The sequence below is a fragment of the Dermochelys coriacea genome, chromosome 26 (assembly GCF_009764565.3).
Source record: "Dermochelys coriacea isolate rDerCor1 chromosome 26, rDerCor1.pri.v4, whole genome shotgun sequence".
Taxonomy (NCBI): domain Eukaryota; kingdom Metazoa; phylum Chordata; order Testudines; family Dermochelyidae; genus Dermochelys; species Dermochelys coriacea.
Window position 1 is genome coordinate 11,449,840 of NC_050093.1, and position 15,323 is coordinate 11,465,162.

Here is a 15,323-nt window from a genome sequence, read left to right on the forward strand (position 1 = left end):
AGGTACTGACTTCTAGGTGTTTAGAAAACCACAGGAACGCATTTCAATTCCCAAAGCCCGAATTAGGTACCTAGGCTCCCTATACAATGAATGGGGAGAGAGAAAAGGAGGACTTGTGGCACCTTAGAGACTAACACATTTATTTGAGCATAAGCTTTCGTGAGCTATAGCTTACTTCATCGGATGCATTCAGTGGAAAATATAATGGGGAGATTTATATACACAGAGAACATGAAACAATGGGTGTTACCATACACACTGTAACAAGAGTGATCAAGTAAGGTGAGCTATTACCAGCAGGAGAGCGGGGGGGGGGGCCGGGGAGACAGGACCTTTTGTAGTGATAATCAAGGTGGGCCATTTCCAGCAGTTGACAAGAACGACTGAGGAACAGCGGGGGGACGGGAGACGGGGGGAGAGAGGGGGAAATAAACATGAGGAAATAGTTTTACTTTGTGCAATGACCCATCCACTCCCAGTCTTTATTCAAGCCTAAATTAATTGTATCCAGTTTGCAAATTAATTCCAATTCAGCAGTCTCTCATTGGAGTCTGTTTTTGAAGTTTTTTTGCTGAAGAATTGCCACTTTTAGCTCTGTAATCGAGTGACCAAAGAGATTGAAGTTTTCTCCGACTGGTTTTTGAATGTTATAATTTTTGACATCTGATTTTTGGGTCCAGATGATGAAGACGTCATCAATGATCAATGTAGTGCAAGTAGAGTAGGGGCATTAGGGGACGAGAGTTGAGGAGGCGTTATAGGGCCTAATCACATCAGAGGCTCGTTCACCTGCACATCTACCAATGTGATATATGCCATCATGTGCCAGCAATGCCCCTCTGCCATGTACATTGGTCAAACTGGACAGTCTCTACATAAAAGAATAAATGGACACAAATCAGACGTCAAGAATTATAACATTCAAAAACCAGGCGGAGAACACTTCAATCTCTTTGGTCACTCGATTACAGACCTAAAAGTGGCAATTCTTCAACAAAAAATCTTCCAAAACAGACTCCAAAGAGAGACTCCTGAATTGGAATTAATTTGCAAACTGGATACAATTAACTTAGGCTTGAATAAGGACTGGGAGTGGATGGGTCATTGCACAAAGTAAAACTATTTCCTCATGTTTATTTCCCCCTCTCTCCCCCCGTCTCCCGTCCCCCCGCTGTTCCTCAGTCGTTCTTGTCAACTGCTGGAAATGGCCCACCTTGAGTATCACTATAAAAGGTTCCCCCCAATCCCCCCGTCCCCCACTCTCCTGCTGGTAATAGCTCACCTTACCTGATCACTCTCGTTACAGTGTGTATGGTAACACCCATTGTTTCATGTTCTCTGTGTATATAAATCTCCCCACTGTATTTTCCACCAAATGCATCCGATGAAGTGAGCTGTAGCTCATGAAAGCTTATGTTCAAATAAATTTGTTAGTCTCTAAGGTACCACAAGTACTCCTTTTCTTTTTGCGGATACAGACTAACACGGCTGCTACTTTGAAACCTGTCATTATAGGGAGAGAGAGGCACCTTTGATTGTGATTAACAAAAGCAAGCATGCTAGGCCGGAAGCTTCCTAAACTAGCCAGTGGGAAAACACAATGAGAAGGATGTGTGCTAAGCCCTGCCCCTTTCATGGCAATAGGGGCCTATTTCTGCTAGTGATTTACAGCTGAGCATCCTTTTTGGAGTTAGGCACCAAAGGTGTTTTTTTTTGCAATAAAGAACTCCCCCATAACCTTTAGCCAGAGGTCAGGGTACTCCCGTAGGATGTTGGAGGAACCCAGTTCTAATCCCCCTGCTACCTAATAAGGAGAAGGGACTTGAACAGTTATCTGCCACCGTAACCATTGGGCTGTTCTGATGTGGAGTTCCCTCACAGTCTCCTGATGTAGCGGTTCCAGTATGGATAAATAGCTAAAGAGTTATTGTTGCAGAGGGGCTGGGTCCTGATAGAGTTTAAGGCCAGACGGGACCACCAGAGATCATCTAGTCTGATCTCTTCTGTCACTGGCCACCAACCCCATCCTGCACCCATACATAAACCCAGCGGTAGCCAAACTGCAGCTTATAAGCTGAATGCAGCTCTTTTACAGTGGAAGTGTGGGCCACAGAGCCCCTCACATCCCTTCCCTGCATTCTCCACTTACCAGACTGTTGTGGGAGCTCGGGGCTTCTGCCCTACAGTTGGGTGGTGGGGTTAGGAGCTTCTGCCCAGCAAGGAGGGGGGTCACACGGCTTCAGCCCCACAGGAGGTGCCTACCAGGGCTCGGGGATTCAGTGGGAGTGGGGCTGAAGCCCTGAACCCTGAAAGACACTCACCAGCTCTCAAACTTCTGAAGATTGTCATATGCGGCTCGGCGGGTCAGTAAGTTTGGCCATCCCTGCATAAACCCAACATCCTGGGTGAGTCCTCTAACCACAGTCTATAGAAAAGGAGTACTTGTGGCACCTTAGAGACTAACAAATTTATTAGAGCATAAGCTTTTGTGAGCTACAGCTCACTCTGTAGCTCACGAAAGCTTATGCTCTAATAAATTTGTTTGTCTCTAAGGTGTCACAAGTACTCCTTTTCTTTTTGCGAATACAGACTAACACGGCTGCTACTCTGAAACCTGTCACAGTCTATAGAGTCATTCTCTCTGGCCCACTCACTCACTTGCCCACTCGGTAGGAATGTAAAGGTGTCATTTTGGCTCCTGGAGAGTGTCCGTATAGTTCCATGAAGGGAAGGGAATTACATTGGACATACAAAATAAAAAAAAAAAATTTAAATAAGGATGATAGTGTTTCTAAGAAAAGAGGTCCGGTTCATGCCTAGATCTCTCAGCATGCAAAATGTACTGAGAGCAAGACTACACTAATATAGTGTGTGTGTGTCTCTCTCTCTCTCTCTCTCTCTCTCTCTCTCTCTCTCTCTGGCTGTAGACAATGGATCGTGTGGTATGATCTGGATGAAAGCTGGAGGCATGTAGGTAGGAATAGCGGTCAGTAGGTTTCCGATATAGGCTGGTGTTTATGTGACCATCGCGTATTAGCACCGTAGTGTCCAGGAAGTGGATCTCTTGAGTGGACTGGTCCAGGCTGAGGTTGATGGTGGGATGGAAATTACCACACGATCCATTGTCTACAGCCAAGCTCTATGATATAACCACATTTGCTCCAACCCCTCAGACAGAGACAAACACCTACAAGATCTCTATCATGCATTCTTACAACTACAATACCCACCTGCTGAAGTGAAGAAACAGATTGACAGAGCCAGAAGAGTACCCAGAAGTCACCTACTACAGGACAAACCCAACAAAGAAAATAACAGAATGCCACTAGCCATCACCTTCAGCCCCCAACTAAAACCTCTCCAACGCATCATCAAGGATCTACAAGCTATCCTGAAGGACGAGCCATCGCTCTCACAGATCTTGGGAGACAGGCCAGTCCTTGCTTACAGACAGCCCCCCAATCTGAAGCAAATACTCACCAGCAACCACACACCACACAACAGAACCACTAACCCAGGAACCTATCCTTGCAACAAAGCCCGTTGCCAACTCTGCCCACATATCTATTCAGGGGACACCATCATAGGGCCTAATCACATCAGCCACACTATCAGAGGCTCGTTTACCTGCGCATCTACCAATGTGATATATGCCATCATGTGCCAGCAATGCCCCTCTGCCATGTACATTGGCCAAACTGGACAGTCTCTACGTAAAAGAATGAATGGACACAAATCAGACGTCAAGAATTATAACATTCAAAAACCAGGCGGAGAACACTTCAATCTCTCCGGTCACTCGATTACAAGACCTGAGGGTGGCTATCCTTCAACAAAGAAACTTCAAAAACAGACTCCAACGAGAGACTGCTGAATTGGAATTAATTTGCAAACTGGATACAATTAACTTAGGCTTGAATAGAGACTGGGAATGAATGAGTCATTACACAAAGTAAAACTATTTCCCCATGTTATTTCTACCCCCCACCCCACCCCCCACTGTTCCTCAGATGTTCTTTTTATAATGACAGGTTTCAGAGTAGCAGTCGTGTTAGTCTGTATTCGCAAAAAGAAAAGGACTGCTTGTGGCACTTTAGAGACTAGCAAATTTATTTGAGCATAAGCTTTCGTGAGCTACAGCTCACTTCATCGGATGCACCGATGAAGTGAGCTGTAGCTCATGAAAGCTTATGTTCAAATAAATTTGTTAGTCTCTAAGGTGCCACAAGTACTCCTTTTCTTTTTTCAGATGTTCTTGTTAACTGCTGGAAATAGCCTACCTTGCTTGTCTCCATGAAAGGTTTTCCTCCTTTCCCCCCCACCCCCCCGCTGCTGGTGATGGCTCATCTTAAGTGATCACTCTCCTTACAGTGTGTATGATAAACCCATTGTTTCATGTTCTCTGTGTGTGTATATAAATCTCCCCACTGTATTTTCCACCAAATGCATCCGATGAAGTGAGCTGTAGCTCACGAAAGCTTATGCTCAAATAAATTTGTTAGTCTCTAAGGTGCCACAAGTACTCCTTTTCTCTTTTGTTTGTCACATCTCAGAAAGGGTACCGTATAAATAGAAAAGGTCCAGAGAATGACATTGAAAATAATGAAAGGCATGAAAAGTCTCAGTTATGAGGAGAGATTGCAGAGACTAGGACTGTTTTCATGAGAGAAGAGATGAATAAGAAAAAACATGATAAAGTATGTAATACGATGTGGAGAATGACATTCACATGCTTCCATTTACCGTTTTTATGATAAAAGAATAGGGGGAATGCACAATCAGATTAAAACCCAACACATTTAAAATGTTTATTTGTAAACAATGAACCTGTGGAACTCAATGCCACAAGATATTACTGAAGCAGGCAGTTTAGCCAATTCCAATAGAAGATTAGACATTTCTATAAATACAAATATTCTCCGTGGTAATGCTAGCTAAGATTAATACTTATGACTGTTGACTCTCATGGTTCAGGGCATAATCCAATCACTATCTCTGTGTGGTTGAAAAAAAAGTTCCCCCATAGGCATGTTATTACACAAGTGTATGTTATTGGAGTTTTACACTTTCTTCAGAAGCATCCCATACTGATGATTTTTTTGGAGCCAGGGTACCAGATAAAATGAAACATTGATCTGATCCATTTGGCAACACTAATGTTTCTTAAGATTCCTAGCATGGTTTTAGTATTATTTTTAATGATTTATATGACAGTAGTACCTCAGTGATGGATGAGGACTCTGTTGTGCTAGGCACTGCACAAACAAAAGATGATCCTTTTTCTATTTACAGTATTCTATTCTACTTAGATTCTTATATCATGCTCATCACTATAAGATCCTTGCCACTAAGAATTTGCAATCTAAGTATAAGAGAAGAGACAACAGGTGGAGATAGACAGATGGATGGAACAGAGGGTCAATATTGGTCAGCATGATAGGCTATGGTCTCAGCACGCCAGCTGTCTAACCATTGTCAAGATTTTTTTTTTTGAAGTTTTCACAGCAAAGACGAGTTTTAAGAAGGGATTTGAAGGAGGACAGCGAGGTAACCTTGCAGGTGTTTAAGGGGAGTGCCTCCAACTGTCAGGGTTAGAATGGGAGAGTTTGGACTTTGCTTTGTTGTTTTTTCTTGGGGTGATTTGATTTCTGGTGGAAGGGACCAGATGGCAAGCCTCTCCGCTCTTTATTCATGTCAGACAGAGCATGTAGGTAGCAACAAGGTGAGCTTCCCTTGCACTGCCCTGCTAGTATAGCCCAAACTTGATCTGGGATTAGAGGGAGAGTTTAGTCACCTTGGCCTTTTCAGTCCTATTGACTAAGAATTGGTGCCAGTTCTGCTGTTTGTTTTTTGTGCTGTGGCCACGTGTTCACTAGGAACTGGGCAGAGACCCACCAGACTCATTTCACATAGGCCACAGAACAGTCATCAAATGGTAATAACTTTCAGCCTTTCCCTACCTAGCCTGGATTTGAATTGGCGACCTAGATCTCATTATTACCAGTCCCCTTGGCCACCTAGTTGAAATCAATGAAGTAGTGTAATGGGAATAGCATTCTTCTTACTGCTTTTCTGAAGGGATCAAGTGGCTTTTTTCCTCCCTCGTTTCTCAGAACAATAGACTTTCTCAGCTGAGTGACCTTCTCCGCATCACTACATTTCTTTAATACCATATGGAGAGGGGAGATTAAGAACATAAATATATTTATCAGTCAGGAGCTGAACCTGAGAACCTCTTATGTTTGTCAGACATAAAGCACCAGCAGAACAGCAAGTGCCTGTGTGTGATATTTGACAAAAAGGCAATAGAGTTAGTCTGGCATTAAACAAACCTGAGATTGTCTGTGTCCTTACTGCGGCAAACTCAAGAGCCTTCCCCTTGTCTTTAGGATACTGCACATCCTCACTTCCACCTATCTCTGATTAGTTGTAATAGCGTCTAAAGGTGCCAATGGAGATAGGAGGGCTGATTGTGCTAGGCACTGTCCATACACATAATTAGAGACTGTCCCTGCCCCGAAGAACTTTCAGTCTGACTGAAGGTGGATGGGGAAATAGAGGAAGTGACTTGCCCAAGGCCACCCAGCAGGTCAATGTCAGAGGTAGGAATAGAACCCAGGTTTCTTGAGTCGCACTCCATTGGCCTGTATACTAGGCCATACTGCCTCTGCTTTTCAGGAGATGGGGGAGGTCTTTTAGAGCCTGTCTGATGCTCATCTGTGCTCCATGACACTCCAGAATGCTTCTGGAGAGCCCAGTCTGCCTCTGTTTCCACCTTCCTTCTAAACACACACACGCACACACACTCTATCTCTCTTTCTCTCTTCATCAGCTCGGTGCAGTGGCGTCAGCATCAGACTTGGAGTCAGGACTCCTTGGATCTTTTGCCAGCTCTGCCGTTGTCTCACTGTGGAACTTGGGGAGGCAGGTCACTTTATCTCTCCATGCCTCAGTTTCCTCAGCTGTAAAACAGGGATAACAATACTTCCTGTGTAAAGTGCTTTGAGATCCTCAGATGAAAATTATACTGGTAATTGCTAAGAATCATTAATAATACTAATTAACTGCTTGTTTTGGGAGCTGATTTTGATATTGACCATTAGCTTACTTAGCTATCTAATCTGTTTTTATTGCCCATCAACATAGTATTTGAGCACCTTCCATGTAAAATCAATGTCACATGTCACTAGTACACTTCATGGAGTCCCTGGCACTGTTCCCCTGACAGGGTCAGAACTCTATCTGGGGTAAGTTTTTCTGTTTGGTTTTATTGGGGTTTGGGGGTGGGAATTAAAGGGATGTTCAGATTGTGAGTGTCACTTATGGCAGAAAGGCTTTGCAACATAGAATCATAGAACTGGAAAGGACCTCGAGAGGTCATCTAGTCCAGTCCCCTGCACTCAAGGCAGGACTAAGTATTCTAGACCATCTCTGACAGGTGTGTGTCCAACCTGCCCTTAAAAATCCTCAATGATGGAGATTCCACAACTTCCCTAGGCAATTGATTCCAGTGCTTACCCACTCTGACAGTTAGGAAGTTTTTCCTAATGTCCAACCTAAACCTCCCTTGCTGCAATTTATGCCTGTTGCTTCTTGGCCTGTCCTCAGAGAAGAACAATTTCTCTCCCTCCTCCTTGTAACAGCCTTTTATGTACTTGAAAACCGTGATCATGTCCCCTCTCAGTCTTCTCTTTTCCAGACTAAACAAACCCAATTTTTAAAATCTTTCCTCATAGGTCATGCTTTCTAGACCTTGAATAATTTTTCTTGCTCTTCTCTGGACTCTCTCCAATTTGTCCACATCCTTCCTGAAATGTGGCACCCAGAACTGGACACAATACTCTAGTTGAGGCCTAATCAGCGTGGAATAGAGCGGAAGAATGACTTCTTGTGTCTTGCTTACAACACTCCTGCTAATACATCCCAGAATGATGTTTGTTTTTTTTGCAACAGCGTTATACTGTTGACTCATATTTAGCTTGTGATCCACTATGACCCCCAAATCCCTTTCCGCAGTACTCCTTCCTAGGCAGTCATTTCCCATTTCGTATGTGTGCAACTGATTGTTCCTTCCTAAGTGGAGTACTTTGCATTTGTCCTTATTGAATTTCATCCTATTGACTTCAGACCATTTCTCCAGTTTGTGCAGATCATTTTGAATTTTAATCCTATCCTCCAAAGCACTTGCAACCCCTCCCAGCTTGGTATCGTCTGCAAACTTTATAAGTGTACTCTCTCTGCCATTATTTAAATCATTGATGATTTAGATAACATAGTCTAAAGATAGTCAGATACTAGATTTGCCTGGTCTCCTCTGGAAGACTGTTCTGATCCCGGCCCCAAAGAATGCTTTGTCCCCGGCTTTCACACGCTTCCTCCTGCACTCAGTGTTCTGCATTGCTGCCGTGGAACACAGCTGTCTCAGCCGATCATAGATCAAATTTCCATCTTTGATGTAGCTGGGGGGGGGTCATCCATTAATTGATTTGAAAATTAGGACCATGGCCTTAAACTGGCATGCGAAGTTGCCTGGGAGCCAGTGGAAGAACTTGGGCCCAGGCCTGAAGTGCTCATGGTGGCCTAAGCAATGGAAAAGGTGAGCAGCCTCATTCTGTACCAGCTGGATTCTGTCCATCCTCTTTGCAATTAGCTCCAGTTATAATGAGTTACATGAATCCAGCCTGAAAGCAACAAATGCAGGGATCCCTGTAGCCAGGCCTCTCTCCAGGAGGAAGGGAAGAAGTTTCCTAGTGATCTGGAGGTGACAGATAGCAGTTTTGGAAACAGATCATACCTGGTCATCCAAGTTTAATGAGTTTTAGCAGCTCTTGGACAAATGGGGTCTGTGAGCACTTGATAGAAGGGGGGAATGTAATGACTTGGCCAACACTTCAAAGTGTTTCCTTTTTCCAACTGGCATCCCATTGGTCTTGCCTGGGTTCAGCTTGAGCCACCTGCTTTTCATCCAAGAGCTGATTTCCTCCAGATATTCTGATGGGTTAGTAGCGGCGGTGGTTGCATCAGTTGGGATTGTCATTGGCATCTGGTGTCTCGTGTTAACATTGAAAAGAAGAGAGGATGGTATGGATTCCTGCAGGGACCACAGCTTAGAGCCTTCAGAGACGAGGAGCAGTTACCCATCACTACTCTCTGAGTTCTGTTTGAGAGGAATGATTGGAGCCAGTTTAGCGCTGGGCCATCTACTCCTGCTATGGCATGTTGAGATTTTAGTAATCCCCTGGTACTCCAGAGCGGTCCGGCGGTATAAAAACATAAACAGCCATACTGGGTCAGACCAAAGGTCCATCTAGCCCATTGTCCTGTCTTCGGACAGTGGCCAATGCCAGGTGCCCCAGAGGGAACGAAGAGAACAGGTAATTACCAAGTGATCCATCCCCAAATGTTGTCACCCATTCTCAGCTTCTGGCAAACAGCCACTGATGGATCTATCCTCCATGAACGTACCTAGTTCTTTTTTGAACCCTGTTATGGCCTTGGCCTTCACAACATCCTCTGGCAAGGAGTTCTACAGGTTGGCTGTGCGTTGTGTGAAAAAATACTTCCTCTTGTTTGTTTTAAACCTGCTGTCTATTAATTTCATTTGGTGGCCTCTAGTTCTTGTGATATGGGAAGGAGTAAATAACACTTCCTTATTTACTTTCTCCACACCAGTAATGAATTTATAGACCTCTAACATATCCCCCCTAGAATAAATAACACTTTCAGGTAAGTAGATTTTATCTGTGTCCATGGTCGTGCGGAGATTGTCTTTTAGTGCCACTAGAGCCATCTCTGTGCTGTGCCCTAGTCTGAATCCTGATACTGAGGCATCTGGGAGGTTGGCTGACGTCACATGTTGTTGGAGCTTGGTGCTTACATGTTACAGTAGCATCTTGAGATCCCAATTGAGATCAGGGCCACATTTTGCTGGGCAAGTCTTACACAAGGTCACCCAGCAGGTTGGTGCCAGAGATGGGATTAGAACGCCAATCTCCCGAGTCCAAAATCCAATGCACTCTCCAGTGGACAACAGAAAGGATGATACACCACTCAGATTGACTGACTTTCAGGCAAACTGTGATCCAAAACACTTTACAAATGTAAAGCAAAACAGCAGGGCGGCATGCAGCATAATTAGAAGAAAATAATTCTTTTAAGAGACTGTGTGATGAATAAATAAGGCATTTAGCCATAATGAAGCCAATAACAGAGAGCAAGAGAAATTAAGACCAGGGGAGTGATGTCTTAGGTGAGGATTGAGAGGAGAGGCACATGTTGAATGAGCAGTAGGGTCAGGTTCTGCACAGTGCTGAGTGCCCTCAATTCACATTGATGCCAGTGGGACCTAAGCACCTTTCAGGACTAGACTCACAAGAAAATCCCTTTAGCATGGGACCAGCACTTCCCCCAGTTTTTTACTCAGATGTTTCTAGGAGTTATCTTGTGTGGGGAGTGAGGCCCAGAGCTAATGTCACTCCCCATCTATTTTAGTCTCTCCATATGGCAGGAACCAATTTGTTTCAAGCCAAATTCTCAGCCCAGTTTGTGGAAAAATACAGGTACCAGATGGAGTACAGTATCATGTGGTCTGGTCCATGGCTTTGCTTGCCTTGCTGAGTCCTAGCAGCCATTATCCATAGGCTGTCTGAAAGTGTTCCTAGGAAGGCTCCCCAGGAGGGGGATAAGTTTCTCCAAAGCCTATTGTTTCCTTTAACGGCTCATTACCTTGAATCGGCCCTTCACAATCAGCTGTTTCACTGGAAGCATTTTGCCTAGTGGGTGTCACACAGATGCAACCACCTTTGACATACAGATACATAGTCAATATTTATAACTCCAGATACAAAAATGATACATGCACACAAAGAGGATAATCATATTTAGCAGATCATCACTTTTCCAATGACACCTTCCAGGGCACATTCTGCACAAGTTTCAGAGTAGCAGCCATGTTAGTCTGTATCCGCAAAAAGAAAAGGAGTACTTGTGGCACCTTAGAGACTAACAAATTTATTTGAACATAAGCTTTCGTGAGCTACAGCTCACTTCATCGGATGCATGCAGTGGAAAATACAGTGGGGAGATTTATATACACAGAGAATATGAAACCATGGGTGTTACCATACACACTGTAACGACAGTGATCAGGAAAGGTGAGCTATTACCAGCAGGAGAGCAGGGGGTGGGGGTGGGGGGATATTTTGTAGTGATAATCAAGGTGGGCCATTTCCAGCAGTTGACAAGAAGGAGTGAGGAACAGTTGGGGGAGGGGGGAAATAAACATGGGGAAATAGTTTTACTTTGTGTAATGATCCATCCACTCCCAGTCGTTATTCAAGCCTAAGTTAATTGTATCCAGTTTGCAAATTAATTCCAATTCAGCAGTCTCTCATTGGAGTCTGTTTTTGAAGTTTTTTTATTGAAGAATTGCCACTTCTGTAACCGAGTGAATGTACAAGGTGCATCACAGGTATGTCACAATTACTTTATAATCATGCCACTGTGATGAATATGGGGAGCAGAGTATGTCACAACAGCTTTGAAACTTGACTGTGCAGAAGAAAAACGTTGCTTTTCACCATGTTCATTTAAATGAGACAAGCACAGAAACAGTTCCCTTACGCCGTCAACTCTTTTCTTTAAAGTTTCCCTTTTCGGTTTTTAGCAGTTTATGTTTAAAACTGTCCTGTACTGTATTTGTTTTGTCTCTGCTGCTGCCTGATTGTTTACATCTGGTTCCCAATGAGGTGTGTGGTTGACTGGTCAGTTCATAACTCTGGTGTTCGTAACTCTGAGGTTCTACTGTAGTGTTTAACTCCACGCATCAGACACATGCAGGGGGGAGGGATAGCTCAGTGGTTTGAGCATTGGCTTGCTAAACTCAGGGTTGTGCATTCAATCCTTGAGGGGGCCACTTAGGGATCTGGGGCAAAAATTGGGGATTGGTCCTGCTTTGGACTAGATGACCTCCCGAGGTCCCTTCCAACCCTGGTATTCTATGCTTCTCAGTAGGTTTTTTACCCATGAAAGCTTATGCCCAAATAAATCAGTTTGTCTTTAAGGTGCCACCGGACTCCTTGTTGTTTCTGTGGATACAGACTAACATGGCTACTCCTCTGCTACTTAACTACATGATAGTTATGTTCTAGAAAAATATTTGATAGTTACACTTGCTAGGTATTGATTTAATCATTACCATGGCCCATATTTCCCCTTCTAGTGTCGAAACACACAGAAGGGAATACATTCATTCAGAATCCATGCAGGTTTTGAAGTGCAGCCATTGGGAGACATGTTTCACTCTGGAATGGGCAGGGATGCAGACCAGCCTGAATTCATGGCTCTGAGTAGCAGCTGGAGCTGGGAATCCCTGCAGCTAAGGCTGGGGTTTGGTGCAGATACCCAGTCAGACATTGCCGTGAATCTTTCCCTTTACACCCTTCCAAGGGTCCCCTTGTAACGGCAACAAAACTGAAGACCTGCGGTGGCATTCTGATGACCCATCCCTCCTCTGCTCACCTGCTCAGATGTCAATTAGAAAAGACTCCATTGAAACCCATAGAGTTATCCTGGTATGAGTGAGAGGAGAACCAGGTCTAAGGACCCCCTTGATGGCAGTGACTGGAACAGAGAGGCATTGTTTAATGCTACGTTATTTAGGGGTACATTGTTTGGAAGAAGAAACTTGCCCTGACTTTCCTTTCTGGCCTTAGTCATGAGTCTTGCTGGCTGGGCAAATTTTTCGGCAGGCAGGAGGAGTAGGTAGAAAGCACCCAACATAGCAGCCTTCCCAACACCCCACACAGCCCCGTGATAGCTTTTCCTCACTGTGCAGTAGATGGGAATATTGACACCCCCATACAAGATCATGCTTATTAGTTACACAGCATTGCTTGCATGAGTGGCTCTGCAGACATTTGGCTGCTTTCAGACACGGACACTGGAACCTTGCCAAAGATCCTATCCTCCTCTTGATAGGCAGAGCTGTGACCATGTAACTATTAATGTGGCTTGGACAGCCGGTTTCTTCTGCAGGAAGCTACTCATATCAAGCCCATTAATTTTACAGCACCCTTCAACAAGAAGCTCATCCAGTTTTAATTTGATTTTGAGTCTCACATCTTCATGTCTATATTTGGAAGACCTAGGGCATTCTGATCTCATGCTTTGTGTGTCTGAGGTGTGTGTGTGTGGGGTGGGGGAGGCAAAGCTAGCTTTCCATCTCCTCTGATCTGGGAGCAGCTGGGGCTGAACTGACTCCTGGAACAAATTAGAGCAGCCACAGGGCTGTTGTAACCTATTCCGGCTAGAAGGGGGCCTCTAGACCAGTGCTACTCAAAGTGGTGGTCCGCAGACTGGTGCTGGTCCGCGAGCCATCAGCTGCCGGTCTGTGCGCACATTGGGGGAAAAAATTGCTGGTTCCCCACTTCAGATAGCTTGAGAAGCACTGCGCTAGACAATGATCATTCCTTTGGCTGAGGAGAGCATGGTGCTTTAGCTCCAGCCTCTCTTACTCCCAGCATTGCCTTCCCTTCCCCAGTAGTCCCCAATGCCCTCCTGCGTCAGAGGGGCTACCATACAGATGACTATAACAAAATTTCCCCATGCCAGAATTCACTTGTACCTGGGAAATCCTCAGGTGTCTCTTTTAGGACAGCTTTAAGGTCACTTTGTACTGCTCCCCAGCTGAGGAACAACAATCTGTACCTGTGCTGAGCCTGATTTTCCTCTCATTTACACCAGTTTCACACCAGTGTGTAACTGCATTAACCTCAGGGAGGTTTCTCTTGAATTACATCTGTATAAGATAAGAATGAGGCCCATTGTACTACACAGATATTACCATGGCTTCTCCTCTCATTTACACTAGTGAGAATCCCTTTATTGGAGTTTCACAAGGATAAAACTAGTGTAAATGAGAGGAGATTCAGGCACATGTTTTTATACCTGTGTTCCTTTCGTTACAGGCGGATCCATATGCCCTGACATGCTGCATTGCTGTAATGTTGTTTCTGACATACTTAGCAACACTAAAGAACTGAAAAAAGAAGGGATGGTGCCTCATTTAAGAAACAATGGGAAACGAAGTTTGAATTAGCCTATGAAAAAACATTAACATATGTCTTTCTTTCAAAACACTTCCATGAAAGTTAAAAAAAACAACCCCACAATGTTCTTAAAGGCAAACAACCACACTCTGGTTTTCAGCCAAACCTCCTATATTTTTGTCAGAGCCATCTGCTTTCTCTCAATACTTCCAAAACGCTTTTCCCAACTAGTTGGAAAGGGCGTGGCTTTGTCATGATGGCAGCTTTGGTATCTATAGAACAGCTAAATCAGCATGCCCCTTGTCAATCAGACAATGGACCTGCTTGCAAGCCGGCTAGGCATGGCATAGGATCGTTGGTGTTTGCCATACTGGGGCCTTTCTTTACGCTCCACGTTCCGAAAAGGTTAATTCCTCTAACTCTTTATACTGCTGGCCCACATCAAAAACCAAAAGAGGTTATTAAATTAGATACCCTCCTATAATTAATTACTATTAATTAGGACTGATCCTGTAAACACTTATTATCAGGCACCTCGGAGGGTAGCATGGGCTAGTGGGTAGAGCTCAGGACCAGTACTCTAGAAACCTGGTTTCTATTCCCAGCTCTGCCACTATGTATTCACTTGTGTGGCCATGGGTATGTCACTTCACCTCTCTGTGCCTCTGTTTTTCCCCCTTTGTTTGTCCTACCTATCTAACTTGTAAGTTCCTTGGGGCATAGATGGTTTTTCTCTGTCTGTATAGTGCATAGTCTTACTGAGATCTAGGCACTTCAAGTATTATATTATTATTTGTCTTATGGAACAGTCATGGTAGTAAGTTCTGCGGCTGGTAGAAGTGTTTGCAGGACTGGGCCCTTATGGCCGAATCCAAAACCCATTGAAGCCAATGAAACAATACCCATTGAGCTCAATGGGCTTTCGAATCCAGCCTTTGGACTGTGATCTCTTTGAGCTGAGGACCCTGTGTCCTGTATACCTGTAAAGCAGACAGTATCATGCTGGGAGTAAGCAGATCACCAATAATAATTATCCTAGTCTAAACTGAAATGAACTGTGACGCTGATCCTGCAAAGAGATTTGTGCTGAGGGACCACTGCACCCATGAGGAGTCCAATTCATTTCAACTGGCTATGGGTGGGAGTAAAGCATAGACACCAACTCCGTGGGGGGCTCCAGAGCTGGAGCCCCCATGGAAAAACAATTAGTGAGTGCTTAGCACCCACTGGCAGCCAAGCTCCCCTCCCGCCTCCCCACTCCTACCTGCTGGCTGA